Source organism: Lissotriton vulgaris, chromosome 5 (genome assembly GCF_964263255.1).
Source record: "Lissotriton vulgaris chromosome 5, aLisVul1.2, whole genome shotgun sequence".
NCBI classification, from domain to species: domain Eukaryota; kingdom Metazoa; phylum Chordata; class Amphibia; order Caudata; family Salamandridae; genus Lissotriton; species Lissotriton vulgaris.
The window spans coordinates 484,184,830-484,204,683 of NC_141693.1; positions in this window are offsets into that span (position 1 = coordinate 484,184,830).

Here is a 19,854-nt window from a genome sequence, read left to right on the forward strand (position 1 = left end):
CTCCCCCAAACCCATCCTAAACAGCCCACCTGACAGTGAGTTTAAATAAACTTACAAAAGGGCTTACACTGGTGCCTGTTGTTTGACTTGACTGCAACACTCAGCAAGGCCTTGTGCTCCAGATAAAACACAGCAGTGTCAGTAATCTTGCTAGTCCACTTCTCCTCACTGTGATATTGGAATAGGCCCAGAGGAGTTACCTTGGCTGGATGGGAGGAGGAGGAGGATTTGCAATGGCTACAACTCTCATCAGGCCCTGTCCTACATACACCTTCCTACCTAGCTCAAATAGCCCAGAATGTACAATGCTTACCTCACAGTGGTGCAAAATGTACCAGGAGGATGTCTGACACTGGTGCCTGTTGTTTGACTTGACTGCTACACACATCAAGACCTTTTGGTCCAGAAACCATGCAGCAGTGTCAGCCATCTTGGCAGCACATTGTCACTCACTGTCAGGGAAGCAGAGACCCATGTATGCTATTTGGGATATATAGGAAGGTGTCTGGAGGCCAGAGCCTGATGATAGATGTAGAACAATGCACAATGCACTTTGTACTTTTTTGCACACTCTATAAAGCCCCAAGAGATCGTTTTATCAAACCCCTCCTAAGGGAAATCCAACCTTGTAATTTCAAGGAAGGTTTCGAGCACTTAAGATCATTACAAACTGCTGCTATATGTAGCTCTATGCTTAGCTTTATTAGATTGGCCCTTTTAATCAGGAATTGCTACTGATAGCATGCTTTCTGATATGAGATATTGTGTTTGCCATTGAAAGCCATTAAAATCTCTGGAAATGAAGTACTATTGATGCTATACATGAACGCATCTAAATAAAAAGTACTGAATTTTGGCAGCCTCCAGGTATAATCAAGTGGGTTGGTGTGAGGAGCTAACCCACTTGTACATGTAGTAATGGAATTTGTTAGAGCACTGCGTACTTTATAGCTTTTTGCTTATCTTTAAAAGAAGCCATTATACTCTTCCTGAGGGAAATTCGATCTTGAATATAAAAGAAAGTCTGGGGTATTAGAGATTATTATTAATTGTTTTCTAATGTGACTTTTATGCTTAACCTTAATGGATTGTTTTTAAGAATTGTATTCAAATAATATGTCTAATGAGATTGTCCTTTTTGATATACTCTGTTTTATGTTTCTGTTTTTGAACCTTTGGATATGACATACCATTTGTGAATTTGTATCTCAAACTGTATACTTTTATGATTCTTTTGAATCGAATAAAGTTTTTTATGATGATGATGATGATGGATGGATAGATGTAGTCAGAGCAAACACTGCTCTTCCCAACCAGAACAAACAGCTCATCTTGGCCAATGGGTACCTGACAGTGAATGGAAGTGTACTAACAAGATGGCTGACACAGTTGCATAACGTTTTGTGCGCAGGGCCTTGATTGGAGTTGGTTTCATGATCAACGCCATGCAGCAGTGTCAGCCAACTTGCCAATATTCTTTCCCTCACTGCGAAGTAAGCATAGGCCCAGACTAGTTAACAGGGCTGGGTGCAAGTATTTTCAATGGGTACAAGTCACTTAATGTATTGTCCCACACACACCTTCCCACCCAGCAGCAAAAGCCTACCTGTAACTCAGCTTCCCTGACAGTGAGTGTGGATGTACCTGCAAGATGTCTGACACTGATGACACTAATGACTGGTACGTATTTGCCCACAACTCCCAGCAGGGCATAGTTGTCCTAATATAAGTCCCCAGTGTCTGCCATTTTGTCAGTACATTTCCACTCTATCAGGTAAGGAAGGTTCTTGGTGGTCATTTTGTGCTGGTTTGTCTGCCCTGACTACATCTCCCATCAGGCTCTGTCCTCACCACACCTTCCTATCCATCCTAAATATATTTCCTGTGACTCTAAAATCCTGACTGTGAGTGGCAATGTGCTGCTGAGATGTCTGAAACTGGTGATTGGTGTTTGATTTGTCTACAACTCACCAACACCAGTCACAGTGCGCAGGTTGTGCAGGAAGGCCACCACCAGTCTGCTGGCTTTGGGCGTGTTCTTTTGCCAGCAGTGTCTTGAGCTCAAAACACCAAACATGCTCATCGACTTCCAGGGAAGCTCAGTTCTATGTGGCCTTGTAACTCTCTGTGTGAGGAGGAGTGTTTGCACTGACTTCAAATCCCATCATGCCCGGACCCACACACCATCCCAGTCAGCACAGACAGCAGACCTGGGATGGCTGACAATGCTACATGGTGCCTGGAGCACAAGGCCTTGATGGGAGTTGTAGTCCATTCAAATAACATGCACCAGTGTCAGGCATCATGCCAGTACATTTCCATTGACTGTCTGGGTAACACAGTTTTGGGTGGGATTTTTTGGCTGGGTCTGAGGAGGAGTGTTTGCACTGACTATGACTCCCATCAGGCCCTGTCCTACACACACCTTCCCAGCCTGCCCAAATAGCACACCTGGAACTATGCTATCCCTGATAGTGAGTGGAAATGTACTCGGAAGATGGCTGACATTGGTGATTGGTGTGAGGAGCACAAGGCCATGATGGTGGTTGTGGGCAACTCTGCCACCATGCACAAGAGTCAGACATCTTGCAAGTACACTTCCCCTCATTGTCAGGACACCACTCTTCCCGGTGGCCTGGTTGGGCTGGGGGGAAGGTGTGTGTAGTGCAGGAGATATAGTCAGTACAAACACTCCTCCTCCCACACTGCCCAACCAGGTCAGCTGGGCCTATGGATACCTGACAGCAAATGGAAGTTTGCTATCAAGATGTCTGACACTGGTAAATGTTGTTTGAATTGAGTACAATTCCAATCAAGGCCTTGTACTCCAGACACCATGCAGCAGTGTCAGCCATCTTGCTAGTACATTTCCACTCACTGTGAGAGACACATAGTTCCAGTGGGTCTGTTTTGGCTGTGTGTGAGGAGGAGTGTTTGCTGTGACTACAACTCCGAATCAGGCATGTGCCCATACCCACCTTCCCAGCCATACCAAACAGCCTACCTGTGACCCAGCTTTCCCTTGAGTGAGTGGAAAAGTACTGGCAAGATGACTGACAGTAATTGGTATCTGGAGCACAAAGTCTTGGTGTGAGTTTGTGAGAAGTGTGTACATGGTAATAGTTTGGTGCATTTTCATTTTCATTGAAGGTATATTTGTTATCAATATGGCATACACATCACATACTCTTTGTCTCTAGTTTTTTCCCTATGTTAAAAGAGTCATTTGTTTAACTGTATCCATTACAGTGATGTCTCTAGGGGTGTAATTGGCAACTTTATTAGAATGTGGATTGGGTACTTACCAGTCTCTGGTGCCTCTGTGAGCCCTTAGACACTCTCCGGCAGAAGGATTGCACGCACCTTCTCTTCTCAGGAAGTGAAGTGCGCAGGTTGTGCAAGAGGGCCACCGCCAGTCTGCTGGCTTTGAGCGTGTTCTTTAGCCAGCAGTTTCTTGACCCTCCTTCTCACATCATAGTACCTGTTCCTGATATCCTCCATTGTGCGCAGACAAGGTGCTTCAGTGTTCACCTTGTTTACTATTCTGTCCCACATCCTATTTCTCTGGGACAAGAGGGTCTGTTGGACTTGGTTCCGAAATAACTGTGGCTCTACTCTGACAATCTCATCTACAAGCCCTTCCAACTCCTTCTCTGTGAAACGTGGCTGCTTCCTTGGGGCCATGGTGAGGGTGGGTGTGAAGGTAAAGGAGAGGGTGAGGGTGAGTGTGAAGGTGAGGGTGATTGTAATTGAGAAAAAGAGTGTGTGTTTATGAGAATAGTTGAAACCAAACAAAAATCTGTGCAAGTTGTGCAGTGGGTGAAGTGTGAGTGTATGAGGTAGAGAGCAGGGAATGTGTGGCAATTCCATTGAGCCAGCCGCAGTTGTGTTGTAGCAAAGGACCATGGATATGTTTATGGCCCTTTATATAGGTGGATATGTGGGTGTGGCTAATTTTTTTTCTTCAAATGTTTTATTTGGCATTGTCTATGGTTGTTTTGACTGTTTTTGACTTATCCCAATTGATATTTGTTACACAGACCGACACGGTTCCGAAACGGCGTCTGATGCATCATCATCTTTTTGTGGGTTAAACCGAATCTCTTTCGTAACCGGAATTCTATTCTTGAGCGTTTCCGAATGAGTCAGTCACATCGGGCCTATTTCCGGGCGGTTCGGTCTAATGAATTGTGGTCCGTATGTCTCATTGGAGTTTAACCTGCAATGCATCATAATCCGTGGTTCGGTAAGCTCGTGGTCGAGTCGTCGTAAAGCATTCCAGAACCGATTCATTCAGAAGTGCTTTCAGAACGAGATTGGAATCGACCCCTAAGAATGACAAAATAAAAAAGTCAAAATGTTTTAAAGTCCCAAGTTTCTTAGTATTTTAGGTGGAGTACACTTTGACACCATCCAGAGTTTCAGGGCCTCAAGAACAGCACTTGAAGTCATAACTTACTCCAGAAGAAGGTACAAGCAGGGTCCAGAGCAGGTCCAGTGGAACTGATCAGCTAAGTAGTTGCATGAAAGGACTTTGTAGCTTGTTGTGTCCTTACAGCTTAAACATGAGGTTAGCCTTATGATTCTTCCTTATGGCTCCAGGAGTCTAATTCTTTGTCCTGGGCATAAGAGGGAGAACAGGCCCAGTTCTTCAGGGCTCTTCTCAGAACTCAGAGAGCATGTGCAGTCCTCAACTGATCTTCCTCAGGCCCAGTAGTATTCTGAGGATAGGACTAAGGATGCCACCAGCTTCTAGACGTAGGTGACTTTTGGCCCTTCTTGAACCAAAATGTTAAACATTTCCAGGTGTTCCCCTACTCAGTTGAGGAGATTTTCCTGTGTGCCCAACAGCAAACACTCTCACAGAGCTCGTTCTGTCTAAATTCAAGATGGTCAAACCCTTCTCCCCATGTACATGGCCTCTAGGCTGACCCCTTAAGGTGTAGCTAGGGAAATAAGCAACTCCTCGATATGGTCACTTCAAATCAATTCTGAGGCCAGCATACTCCCTGCTGCGATTGGAGCCTGGGTGACTGGGGGAATAAAGATGGTGCCTGTACAGGTGTCATCTGATAGTTGCCTGTGACAAGGGAGGCCCATTGAAGTTATTGTATTTTAAAGCACTGCCCAAATGGCCATCCTGTCAGAGAATCAGAACATGTCCCCACACCCAGGCCTTTGGTTCTGCTCAGGGAGCTGTTTTTCACACCTCATTCAGAGTTAAGCACTCAAAGTATTGAAGCTGGAGGCTTATCCAAATCAACCTCCAGAGGCTTTGGGCAGGAAAAATTTAATTTTTTAAAAGTGCACTTTCCTTACTATTTATTAGGAATCTGACTTCACCAGTGAATTGGGGTTTCAATAAATATTACAGCATCCAAGAATGGCATTTTCACATATTTCTTAGGAGGAGATTGTGGTATTAAATTTAATATTGCACCCATCGACCAGCCAACCTTGTTACAGTGAATATAGCTTGTTGGGCCCAGTCACCATAAGAAAGCGTGGAAATTACATACCATGCACCCTTAATTATGGAGGTAATGCCTACATAGGGGTAACTTATTACTATTTAAAAGAAAAGGTTTAGACCTGTTAAAAAGTTTTATTTTGACAGCTCAAATTGCAGTTTTTAAAAAGATGTTTTACACTGTCATTCCAGTTGATTGCATAATGGGTGCTGTATCGCACTAGTGTCATTTAACTTACAAGACCTAGGTGCTTTTTGTACATATATTAGGGAATTACAGGTAAGTTAAATATGCCAATTATGAGTATGTCAATTTTATCATGTTGAAAGGAGGAGCACAGGTACTTTACTACTAGATAGCAAGGGAAGGGTAAAGTGCACACAGTCATATAGCCAGCAAAAACAGATAAGGCAAAAATCTGGCTGTACACTAAGCAAAAGTTTCCTACAAACATTAATCCATCAAGGTCAATTTGAGCCTTATCTGTGGCCCACTGGCCTAGCAGGTCATTGTAGGCCATGTCTTTAGCTGCTTCTTTGCTGAAGGACTGCCCCCCCAATTTAGAGAACTTCACAAGACAGATAGTAATTTTTGCATCGTCAGCTTAGTTATTGGTGTATTCGCTCTACCAAAGGCACCAAACTTTGCTGAACAGGAGCCTTGTTAAATGTGCCTTCTTCACAAAGTTTTTTCTATTTTCAAGAAAAGAAATCTCTTAAAATTGTCTCAGATTTCCAGGGAGTTTTCTCTGTACTGTGGAGTCACTGTTTGATTTTTGCACCCATAGGCATCTTATGGTCCTGGACAGAGAAATCTAGTGATGTCATCCCATTATTAATGGGGTGGTTCAACCCTCATTATGACTGAGAGGCTCAGTGACCAAGAAATTGGCTGATCAAGTTATCCAATAGCAGTGGCAGCTTAGGTTCCTGTTCAGAATGCTACAGTTTCCTCACCTGCAAATGAAGGATGGGAACTACGATTTTTGGTGGTGTGGGCACATGTAATATTAATAGAATGAGTTGAAAAAATAAGCACACTACTTTGGAAAAGAGGATCTACTGGAGAGCTATTGTTTCACAGATCCTAATACCATTTCTATTTATGAAGCTGTGTGTTTTTGTTTAAAAATTCAGCACGCCAATTGTTTCACTTTCTGTTGTGCATCTGAAATTACTTGCTATGTAAGGGGTTGTGTAAGCACTGACTCACTATTAACTGTTAGGGAAAACATATTTCCCAATTTGGAAAGCAAATTCAGCTAAGGGGTGTGCTATCCCTTGCAAGCTGGCATCCCTGCGTTGGCAGCTATTCACAGGGGGTCCCAAATTTTGATCTGTCTAAATAATATTTATTACAAAGGTAATATTAAGATCCCCTGTGAATAGACAATTTGTAATGTGATCTATTAATACATCAGTTGCATAATAAATTGTATTTCAATTTGCAAACCAGTTGGTGTGCACATTTTGCATGTCTGGTTTGTGAAAGGGAATGGTACATTGGGCCCTTGGTATTGCAGCATATCTTTGAAAATAATTGAGAATTAAACTAGTTTGCAATAGCATTCCATGGAAGATGCTCCTCTCCCATGAGCCTTTGCATGTGGTGTTACATCATGGAAGGCCAGTCCATCCGGTAATTGCAATATTAAACCCCTTCAGAGCAAATGAATAGTCATTTGCAAATAGTACACATTTGTAAATCTGATCCAATATCTTATTTTTATTTTACATATACTGTGTTTAATGACAACAGAAGGCTTTAAAACCTAGAAAAACTCAGCATTTGTGTGTAATAATGTAGAATGTGAAAACATAGAAGGTAAAATGTAAAAGTACAATGTTGTGAATAACATATATTTCTATGGAACATACAAAAACTGTAGACATTCAAAAGTTGAGTTTTTACTACTTAATTTTTTTAATTGTTTAAAGACATACATTAAGCTTTACCTTAATGACTCTGAATTATATTCTTAACCCTAGTGCTAACCTTTTTCAACACAAGACCACATTGACTGTGCCATATTATGGAGGATACCTCTCTGCCTCCTCCAATTCATCTCACCTTTTCCTTACACCATCTGGTAAACCATTACTCTAACCCCACTCCTAACCCTAACCTAATCTGTTAGTCTAAATTTACCCCATGCCTGGTCCAAGCCCCAACCCTTACCCCTCTCCTGACAATAAATCTCCAACCATAACCACAGCACCTTGCCTTACACCTTTCCTTACTTTAATTCTAACCAGAATCTAGTCCTTAAATTTAACCTAACCAAAGTTAACCGTCCTCATCTTACCCCTAGTCTAACCCTAATTCTTATCCTACTTTAATCAATACTGCAGCTCACCATATGTAACTCCTCATACTATACCTTTGACTTAACCTTAACGCTACCAACTATCTATAACCTAAATCTGTTTATTTCACATTTCCATATATTGTACTTTTTAGCCCACTTTTGGAATTTTTGTAACTACTTTTCTTCTCTACACATTTTCTACATGTGTCTGCACACCAAATCAGCCACCAATTGGCTTATATACTACAATCATTCACTTGAGGAAGTTGAAAGTGCTATGCAGAGATCTTTGGGTCAATTCAACCATTCAAATCATTCATAAATTGGAGAAACAGGAGTCTGTTATATTTTTGAAGCCTGGTTTAGGTGAGAATGGAAGCAAAGCATAGTTTCTATTTTTTAATTGATTTTGAGGAGATCATGCTGTAAGAAGGCAGCGTACTTTTACTGTATGTGATGAATCTCTCTTTTTGATGCTGACAGCAAATGGAAGTTTGCTATCAAGATGTCTGACACTGGTAAATGTTGTTTGAATTGAGTACAATTCCAATCAAGGCCTTGTACTCCAGACACCATGCAGCAGTGTCAGCCATCTTGCTAGTACATTTCCACTCACTGTGAGGGACACATAGTTCCAGTGGGTATGTTTTGGCTGTGTGTGAGGAGGAGTGTTTGCTGTGACTACAACTCCGATCAGGCGTGTGCCCATACCCACCTTTCCAGCCATACCAAACAGCCTACCTGTGACCCAGCTTTCCTGTGAGTGTCTGGAAATTTACTGGCAAGTTGACTGACAGTAATTGGTATTTGAAGCACAAAGCCTTGGTGTGAGTTTGTGAGAAGTGTGTACATGGTAATAGTTTGGTGCATTTTCATTTTTATTGAAGGTATATTTGTTATCAATATGGCATAGACATCACATACTCTTTGTCTCTAGTTTTTTCCCTATGTTAAAAGAGTCATTTGCTTAACTGTATCCTTTACAGTGATGTCTCCAGGGGTGTAATTGGCAACTTTATTAGAATGTGGATTGGGTACTTACCAGTCTCTGGTGCCTCTGTGAGTCCTTAGACACTCTCCGGCAGAAGGATTGCATGCACCTTCTCTTCCCAGGAAGTGAAGTGCGCAGGTTGTGCAAGAGGGCCACCGCCAGTCTACTGGCTTTGAGCGTGTTCTTTTGCCAGCAGTTTCTTGACCCTCCTCCTCACATCATAGTACCTGTTCCTGATATCCTCCATTGTGCTCAGACAAGGTGCTTCAGTGTTCACCTTGTTTACTATTCTGTCCCACATCCTATTTCTCTAGGACAAGAGGGTCTGTTGGACTTGGTTCCGAAATAACTGTGGCTCTACTCTGACAATCTCATCTACAAGCACTTCCAACTCCTTCTCTGTGAAACGTGGCTGCTTCCTTGGGGCCATGGTGAGGGTGGGTGTGAAGGTGAGGGTGATTGTAATTGAGAAAAAGAGTGTGTGTTTATGAGAATAGTTGAAACCAAACAAAAATCTGTGCAAGTTGTGCAATGGGTGAAGTGTGAGTGTATGAGGTAGAGAGCAGGGAATGTGTGGCAATTCCATTGAGCCAGCCGCAGTTGTGTTGTAGCAAAGTACCATGGATATGTTTATGGCCCTTTATATAGTTGGATATGTGGGTGTGGCAAATGTTTTTCTTCAAATGTTTTATTTGGCATTGTCTATGGTTGTTTTGACTGTTTTTGACTTATCCCAATTGATATTTGTTACACAGACCGACACGGTTCCGAAACGGTGTCTGATGCATCATCATCTTTTTGTGGGTTAAACCGAATCTCTTTCGTAACCGGAATTCTATTCTTGAGCGTTTCCGAATGAGTCAGTCACATCGGGCCTATTTCCGGGCGGTTTGGTCGAATGAATTGTGGTCCGTATGTCTCGTTGGAGTTTAACCTGCAATGCATCATAATCCGTGGTTCGGTAAGCTCATGGTCGAGTCGTCGTAAAGCATTCCAGAACCGATTCATTCAGAAGTGCTTTCAGAACGAGATTGGAATCGACCCCTAAGAATGACAAAATAAAAAAGTCAAAATGTTTTAAAGTCCCAAGTTTCTTAGTATTTTAGGTGGAGTACACTTTGACACCATCCAGAGTTTCAGGGCCTCAAGAACAGCACTTGAAGTCATAACTTACTCCAGAAGAAGGTACAAGCAGGGTCCATAGCAGGTCCAGTGGAACTGATCAGCCAAGTAGTTGCATGAAAGGACTTTGTAGCTTGCTGTGTCCTTACAGCTTAAACATGAGGTTAGCCTTATGATTCTTCCTTATGGCTCCAGGAGTCTAATTCTTTGTCCTGGGCATAAGAGGGAGAACAGGCCCAGTTCTTCAGGGCTCTTCTCAGAACTCAGAGAGCATGTGCAGTCCTCAACTGATCTTCCTCAGGCCCAGTAGTATTCTGAGGATAGGACTAAGGATGCCACCAGCTTCTAGACGTAGGTGACTTTTGGCCCTTCTTGAACCAAAATGTTAAACATTTCCAGGTGTTCCCCTACTCAGTTGTGGAGATTTTCCTGTGTGCCCAACAGTAAACACTCTCACAGAGCTCGTTCTGTCTAAATTCAAGATGGTCAAACCCTTCTCCCCATGTACATGGCCTCTAGGCTGACCCCTTAAGGTGTAGCTAGGGAAATAAGCAACTCCTCGATATGGTCACTTCAAATCAATTCTGAGGCCAGCATACTCCCTGCTGCGATTGGAGCCTGGGTGACTGGGGGAATAAAGATGGTGCCTGTACAGGTGCCATCTGATAGTTGCCTGTGACAAGGGAGGCCCATTGAAGTTATTGTATTTTAAATCACTGTCCAAATGGTCATCCTGTCAGAGAATCAGAACATGTCCCCACACCCAGGCCTTTGGTTCTGCTCAGGGAGCTGTTTTTCACACCTCATTCAGAGTGAAGCACTCAAAGTACTGAAGCTGGAGGCTTATCCAAATCAACCTCCAGAGGCTTTGGGCAGGAAAAATTTAATTTTTTAAAAGTGCACTTTCCTTACAATTTATTAGGAATCTGACTTCACCAGTGAATTGGGGTTTCAATAAATATTACAGCATCCAAGAATGGCATTTTCACATATTTCCTAGGAGGAGATTGTGGTATTTATTGTAATATTGCACCCATCGACCAGCCAACCTTGTTTCAGTGAAAATAGCTTGTTGGGCCCAGTCACCATAAGAAAGCGTGGAAATTACATACCATGCACCCTTAATTATGGAGGTAATGCCTTCATAGGGGTAACTTATTACTATTTAAAAGGAAGGTTTAGACCTGTCAAAAAGTTTTATTTTGACAGGTCAAATTGCAGTTTTAAAAAAGATGCTTTACACTGTTATTCCAGTTGATTGCATAATGGGTGCTGTATCGCACTAGTGTCATTTAACTTACAGGCCCTAGGTGTATTTTGTACATATACTAGGGAACTACAGGTAAGTTAAATATACCAATTATGAGTATGTCAATTTTATCATGTTGGAAGGAGGAGCACAGGTACTTTATTACTAGTTAGCAAGGGAAGGGTAAAGTGCACACAGTCATATAGCCAGCAAAAACAGTTAAGGCAAAAATCTGGCTGTACACCAAGCAAACGTTTCCTACAAACATTAATCCATCAAGGTCAATTTTAGCCTTATCTGTGGCCCACTGGCCTAGCAGGTCATTGTAGGCCATGTCTTCAGCTGCTTCTTTGCTGAAGGACTGCCCCCCCCCCCCCAATTTAGAGAACTTCACAAGACAGATAGTAATGTTTGCATCGTCAACTTAGGTGTTGGTGTATTCGCTCTACCAAAGGCACCAAACTTTGCTGAACAGGAGCCTTGTTAAATGTGCCTTCTTCACAAAGTTTTTTCTATTTTCAAGAAAAAAAAATCCATTAAAATTGTCTCTGATTTCCAGGGACTTTTCTCTGTACTGTGGAGTCACTGTTTGATTTTTGCACCCATAGGCATCTTGTGGTCCTGGACAGAGAAATCTAGTGATGTCATCCCATTATTAATGGGGTGGTTAATCCCTCATTATGACTGAGAGGCTCAGTGACCTAGAGACTGGCTGATCAAGGTATCCAATAGGAGTGGCAGCTTAGTTTCCTGTTCAGAATGCTACAGTTTCCTCACCTGCAAATGAAGGATGGGAACTACGAATTTTGGTGGTGTGGGCACATGTAATATTAATAGAATGAGATGAAAAAATAAGCACACTACTTTGGAAAAGAGGATCTAATGGAGAGCTATTGTTTCACAGATCCTAATACCATTTCTATTTATGAAGCTGTGTGTTTACTCCTAACCCTAATCTAATCTGTTAGTCTAAATTTACCCCATGCCCCAACCCTTACCCCTCTCCTGACAATAAATCTCAAACCATAACCACAGCACCTTGCCTTACACCTTTCCTTACTTTAATCCTAACCAGAATCTAGTCCTTAAATTTAACCTAACCAAAGTTAACCGTCCTCATCTTACCCCTAGTCTAACCCTAATTCTTATCCTACTCTAATCAATACTGCAGCTCACCTTATGTAACTCCTCATACTATACCTTTGACTTAACCTTAACGCTACCAACTATCTATAACCTAAATCTGTTTATTTCACATTTCCATATATTGTACTTTTTAGCCCACTTTTTGGAATTTTTGTAACTACTTTTTTTCTCTACACATTTTCTACATGTGTCTGCACACCAAATCAGCCACCAATTGGCTTATATACTACAATCATTCACCTGAGGAAGTTGAAAGTGCTATGCAGAGATCTTTGGGTCAATTCACCCATTAAAATCATTCATAAATTGCAGAAACAGGAGTCTGTTATATTTTTGAAGCATGGTTTAGGTGAGAATGGAAGCAAAGCATAGTTTCTATTTTTTAATTGATTTGAGGAGATCATACTATAAGAAGGCAGCGCTAATTTTACTGTATGTCATTAATCTCTCTTTTTGATGCTGAATGAAGAAAAGAAAGGCTACCGTCTGTAATGAACTTGGATCAACTATCGCTCCTTCATGCTTTTTGTCCTGAACTGTGCCCTCGTGGCTGCAGTGGGCGTGGTGGACACTAGAATGTCAGAATTGTTTTTCTATCTACAGTCTAACTTTCCTCCAAATATTCCAGGTGGCGTATTTAGTACTCCAACTTCAGTCCTGCAATATTTTGGGGAATGTTATACATTCCCCAATTATTTTTAGGTATGGTTGAGAATTAGTAACTTTGAAAGGCAGAAAGTGCTTCCCTGAGGGCACAGCGGAGGAGAAAAAGTAGGATTACCTCAATGATCATGGGGTTCATTGATAAGGAAGAACTCTACCCTGCACAGAACAGCTTTAAAATGGGCAAGTAAAAAGAAGAATTAGGTATATCAAAATTATTATTTTCTTAAATGTTGCAATGGTGATATCAAAACAAAAGTAATATGTTCTTATTAGGCTTTCTGTTTTTCTTAAACCATTGGTTCTATTAATGGTGTTAACATTTTAATGCATCTATTGTAATGCGCAGTGGAATGCTCTTATTAATTAAAACCTTTTTTGAATAGTGAATGACAGTATCCCCCATACTGTCATTCACTATTCAAAAATGGCCATAGCAGTGCTTTAGAAAGCACTTCAAACAAAGGTATAATCAGTTGATAACAGTTCATTTTACAGGTTTGGGTGGTTCATTCTATAAATTATTTTTACCATAAATAATACTAACATTTTTTCAAGTTCCTTCTTTTACAAAGTTTGATTGATTAATTAAAGTATTTTTAGGCTTAATATGTTTTATACTCTAATCTATCCTGCAAGGCCCTGGATTCAATGGCAAGTCTCGAAAAGCTGAAACCAAAGGCCATACATCAGACGTGTTCATTTTTTTTTGTTGCAGAGAACTGCCAACTTCAAGCAAAATGTTTCCAAGTTGAGTCCCCCTTCAAAACTTTAAGTTCAGAAATTGGCTGGGGATGTGTGGGAGAGGTGTGGGAATAATCAGTTATGTTAAGTCTGGTAAAAATCCACAAAGCAAGTGTTTTTCTCCTATGAAATGAAAACTAAAAATAGCTGACACTTCTTACGTGATTTAATCTTCTATTTCAGTTCTACTTAAGTTATCCATAACAAACTATTAAAGCAAAGATAGGCAGTAGTGTTAGCCATACTGTTGAGCATTTCAGAGTTAAGGCATGAGCCATATGTCTCAACCTTTTGCGTCTTTTTTTAAAGGAGGAGTTTCAGTGATTCAGGCTGGTGATCTGAGTTAAATGAATGGTGTTAGACATGTCAGCCTTAGAGTGACTTCCTCCAAATCTTTTGTCTTACTCCCCCATTTGTTCTGATCTTGTTTTTGTTGGCCTTAGCACTCTGTGTTTTTTACCACTGCTAAGCAGTATTAAAGTGTGTGTGCTGACTCCTTAAAACATGGAAACATTGGTTTCTCCCTATTTGGCATATTTACCTTGGTTGTAAGTCTCTAGTAAAGTTGCCTTATATGTAACGAGGGCCTATAAATTAAATGCTACTAGTGGGCCTGCAAAAAGAACAAATGACAAATGGAATGTTGAAAAAATCAAGCATTCACCCTCAGTCACAGACCTGGGTTTATCCATTGTTTTTATGCTCACCACACCACCCCAGTTTGCACCCAGCCAAATACAAATCAGTTTTGACCCTGCTTCCCATGGGAACAGTCTATTCTGAACTGCCAGGCGAGATCCTTACCTGACCAGAAACAAGCATTTTGGGACTGGTTTTGGAAGTATCACCTCTCAAAAGCCAGGCTAACTTGAATCTGTTGGCATAGCAAGCACGGGACTCACATCTGGGCATACACTTTCCACTTAGGACGATAAATAGAAAAGCAATGGATTAAGCACAGACCTGTGAATGGGTGTGAATGTTTGATTTATTCAGCATTCCACCCATCATCAATTCTTTTTGCGCAAGTGGGCCTGTAGCACTGAGTATGCCACCCACTTAATTAACCCTTTAAACATGTCTCAGCCCTGCCTTTGCAGCATGGCAAAATAAACCTTTGCCAGACCCAAACCCTCCTGTTTAATGCATTTAAGTCACCCGTAAGGTAGGCCCTAAATAGCCCACAGGGAGGGATGCAATGTATTTAAAAAGTAGGCCATGTAATTTTAGGTTCTACATGACCTGAAAGCAAAAAACTCTTAAATTCGTCTTTCACTAAGACCTAACTCTCCCATAGGATAAAATTGAGGTTACCTTATTACATTTAAAAAGGATAGCTTCCAAATGGGAACTGTTAACCAGTTCATGTTTGTTGTGATAAGAATTGTTAGGAAACATCCTCTTTTATGGTACAGTTGGGTTTTGACAATGCCACTATCAGAAAGTTGGTATTTTCCTGCCTTAGCCAGGTCGTGGCTGCAGTCTGTCTCTGGGTTACATGGTTATGTGTAGTTGGCAGTTGGTCTTTGTGTAGACAGTAACACAAAATAGAGAACTTAGGTGTGCCTGGATGGGCCATTGCTGGCAGGATAGGAGGTCAATGTTAGTTACAACCCCACTTATACCTCAATAAGCTGCCTTCACACAAAGGATTTTATACTCCCTTCAATTAGACTGTAACTACAGCAGAATAGGCATGAAACCTGTCCAATGTAAAGGGAAACCTGTGGAAGCTTCACCCACTTCAAAGGAGGCAAATATTGGACCTCAGGCACCAATTCCTTAGTACACCTCTGCACCTACGGAAGACTCTACCAGGCAGAAGGACAGCTGTGTTGCTGAAAGGACTGCTAGAATGCTGGACTGCTACCCTAAAGGATTTGTCCCTGCTGTGCTGACCTGCTGCCTGGTACCCTCTTGCCTGGATAAGAAAGACTGGACCTGCAAGCTGTAACCAGAGGGTCACCAAGGGCTAGTCTCTTACAACCAGCATCTGGACTCTGCAACTGTGAGTTCTACATGCCCAAGTGGTGCCACCCCAGTCCTGGACCCTTGAAAGTGTTTCCGAAGGTGCTCTAGCAGCCCATCTGTGGACCATCTGTGACCCAGCAGAACTGATGCATCTCCTTTGCTGCGTGCTGCAACCCCAAGCAGAACCTTTGCATTGCGTGTGCTGCAAGTACACTTCCAGTGTGAGGATTCAACATCAACCTCCCAGCTTGCATCCACATCGGAACCACAACTGCGCAATGCATCTCAGATACTGGCCCTCACATCTCAAGCCCTTTGTTGACAGCATCCCCGGCGATGACACATGACTTCGCCTCACAATCCTCGCAGTCTCTTCAGAGCATCACAAGCTTCCCTTATTGATAATCTCCTCACTGACAGTACAGGACCTTGCATCCAAGTCTCGCAGCCCCCGTAACTAATGCCGCACAATGCATCTCCAACCCAGATGTCGCATTACCTCTGCAGCATGACTCATCCTTGTTGTGGGACCTCGTAATGTTCCACAATCAGCATTTAAAGTACTCTCATTTAGTGGACCTAACTGGATCCCCATAGCCTGTTCGTGTTGCATCGCGGTCAACCTGAACTTGTGACATTGGCATGATCCTTCGCAACCAGATATCCACTATTGGCTCTTTGTGATTTAAAGAACTATTTTCACTTAAATCTTTAAACCTTCATGTCTCCATTTCTCCTGATTGGATTTTTGTTGTTTTGGTCTTGCTTTATTTATTTTTTAAAATACTCAGTTGTACTCATTTGGTGTGGGATCCTTCTTGTATGGTGTTTTCATGTTATTACTGTTGGAAGTGTTGCACAAATACTTTGCACATTGCCTCTGGTTTCAGCCTGAATGCTTTGTGCCAAGCTACCCAAAGTGTGAGCACAGGTTAATTTGGGATTTGCTTGGGACTGCACTCTCAGGAGCTGCACACACCTGGACCTTCTCCCTTGGCCTGTTGTTATTCTGATGCCCCCAGCAGGCAAACTAATCTGCTTACTTGCAATAAAACACACACAATTTCCCCACTACTGCATTTCATCCCAGCAGGCAGCCTCCTATGTGTATTTGTAGAGAAACACAGTTAGTCCCTTCAAATTCCTCTTCTCCCCTGAGCCATTCTAATAATAACAGTGACCACTCCTTCTTCGCCCCCTCCCCCCCTTCTGTCTGCCATTACTTCAGGTCCCCAGCAGTCTGGACAGTGGAAAGCTATACTGTGGATGCGCAGCAGTGCAAGCCATGTACCAGTCCACCTGCCTCCCTTCTTTATTTTGAGCATTTTGTTTGCAGTTTTACAGCATGATATACTCAAACCAAATGTATTGGAGTGCTTTATATGAGCACCAGTTACATTAAGCTAGGTCACATTCATGTTGTCTTTTATGCAAGTAAAGTTTAAGTGATTTGCCCAGATTCACAGGATGTTGAGCTGAGGCTAAGACTCAAGCCTGGTTCCCCCGGTTCTAAAGCAAGCAGCTCCTCCTACTATCCGCCCTCCATAAGGTTAAAAATTCTTATTACATCACAATTTGAGACTTTTTGTTTATTCTTCTTTCTAGAGCACATCAAAGCCATAGCGCAATGCGTGAGAATGCTTCATACCAAGGTACAGTAAAACATAGTACAAGTAGAAACAAGTAAGTTTATATCTTCAGCAAGATTAGCAGTGTATGTGAGAAAAAATATTCAGTAGTGCGAGAGACAATGTGCAGTGTCTATATCTAGGTAATAGATGTATATTATTTGACCTGAAGTAAATTCGGTATCTTTGCTCTTTTTTCCAGAGAAAGTTTATTTGAGGATGCCAGTCTTTTTAAATCTGGGAGTGAGAATGGATTGCCTTCTTCGAATTTATTTTTGCTAGAGATCGGAAGTTGTTGTGCTAAACATTCAGCCTGTGTAGGGGAAAATTCTTGTTGTAAATGCATGCGGTCTTGCACACAGAGTGCAGTTCCAGAAGAAGCCATCTTAGGGATGCAAGGAATGGTAAAATGCATCTCAATCGTATTCAGAACCAGATGGTCCACTACATAGACAGCTGTGTTAAAGGGAGCAAGATGAGATTTTAGCTTATCATTCTATAGAGTTTTCTCTTGTCAATCATTAGTATGACTAAGCTTAAATATCAAGTTAAGGTTATGTTTTAAAAGGAATGGCTTAACATCTATGCAGAAGTTCTAAATGGAATCTGGTTTTTCTGACCACCGTTCTGAAGTGAAGATCAAGGCGTAATACTTTGTCAAATGAGAAACCAGGGGATTTGCAGAGATAATCATTTTTGGTAAAAGGTCCATGTGCTTTAGCTGATTTGATTAATGAGTGAGTTTGTCCATGCCTCTGTTAGGAGAGAGAATAAATATTCACAAAGTTAGCATGTACGTTTACTTTTACGCTTCTGAGTAACTTTAGTACTTTTGGTTAGTCACCATTTACAAGTGTAAACTTACTCAGGTAAAGAAATGGAGTCTGAAAATAACATAATCTACAAACATAAAGTTGTTTCTATAAACTTCTTAACCACCCTATTTTACTTTCTGCACAACATGCAGGACCAATGCACTTGAGGCAGGGACCTCCATACACTTGGCGGGACCTCAGCAGTCGAGGTGGAGACTGCCACACTCTTGGTGGAAACTCCTGTCAAGTCACGTTTACCTGAATTCCTGTTTCCTTCTGTGAGAAAAGTGAAGACAGTTCGAATCTACCTTCAAGTCCCTTGTTCCTCTGTGCTGATGTAGATAACAGCAGCAAGGTACCAAGAAATTCAAAGGAAGGGGGAATAGTGGAGAAAACAAAAAAAACCAGAGAAAACAAAACACTGCTCCTCTTCTTGACTTCTTCTTGAAGACAATTGCAGATGTTATGTCTAAATAAATAAAGAAACCTAGTCCCAAAGGCAATACTTGTTATAAATCTATGGGCATGCTTGGATTTGTCAATAGATCATTCCGATGGCTCTCCTAAAAATAGAAGTAAGTGTCATGCTCAAGATACTTGCCAAAAGTAGTTAGTAAAAGTAGCCACTCGCGGATGAGTCTAACAATAGACAACACAGTACTAACATTCACTAGAAAGACGACATTTGAAAAAATGTGTGAATAGCTAGAGGACACCTCACGGGCGCACCACCAATGGGGCTCCTGGTTGGTACTCACCAGGTTAGCCCTGTTCTCATCATCGATGTCCACTAGCTTAACGCAAACGTGTCCGACTCCCAAAAGTAAAAAGACAGTGAATGGTGCAGTGTACACAAACTTATATGTGACAAGGACTAACAACATTCAACATATAACAAAACATATACTGTGCATGCAAGAACCAAGAACCTTTTTATTTGTATCCTCTTGTCTGCCACAGTAAACATATAAACTTAAAAGAGGAGAGAAGCGAATACTACCTATCGATTCGCTTTCAACTCACTGCCGACATGTTTCATTGCCATGGTAGGGTTTCAGGCAATTTCTTCAGGGCAAATGTTTTTAAAAAGCCACTGCCAGCAATACTATGTTGAGCGTGCTGTAAATCAGAAAAAGGCATGTGTGAGAAGCTGCCTATGATTACACTGTGCACTGTTATTTAACATCCATAATGGGGAATGTTTATTACCTGGTTCTCGGTTTTTGCTATCATACCACTTATGATCACGTCTTTGCGCGTAAACAGACCCACTTCCAGTCGGTAAGTATGGTCTTGTGCTCCCATAAATTATATCTAATGCAGGGAAAAATGGAAGCCCAAACGGGGGCCGACATTAGAGAAAGCCAGTCTAATCTTACCGGGTCTCCTGTTGTCGAAGCGAAAGTAACCGCTACGCGGTGGTTACCTGTGGAGAAGGCACGAGCGGCGTCCTCTCAACACCGGATCACCGAGTGTTTGGGGAGTGTACTATTTATTTTCATTCCAGGTTTCCGATTGGTTCTTGGCATCACGTGGGATACGTATCAAAGGGCTGTATCGTAAAACCATTACTATTGGTCCCCAAGTTGCGAGACACAAGAGCCAGTGTTTCTGGTTGGACCTTCATTTTATGGTGTTCAAACATCAGTGTGTTTGGGTTGTTCCTGTCCAAATGTAAACAGAACAACGTTGTAGTATGATTTACGTGGAAGCAGTAAACATATACTGGCGGTTATCAGTATGTTT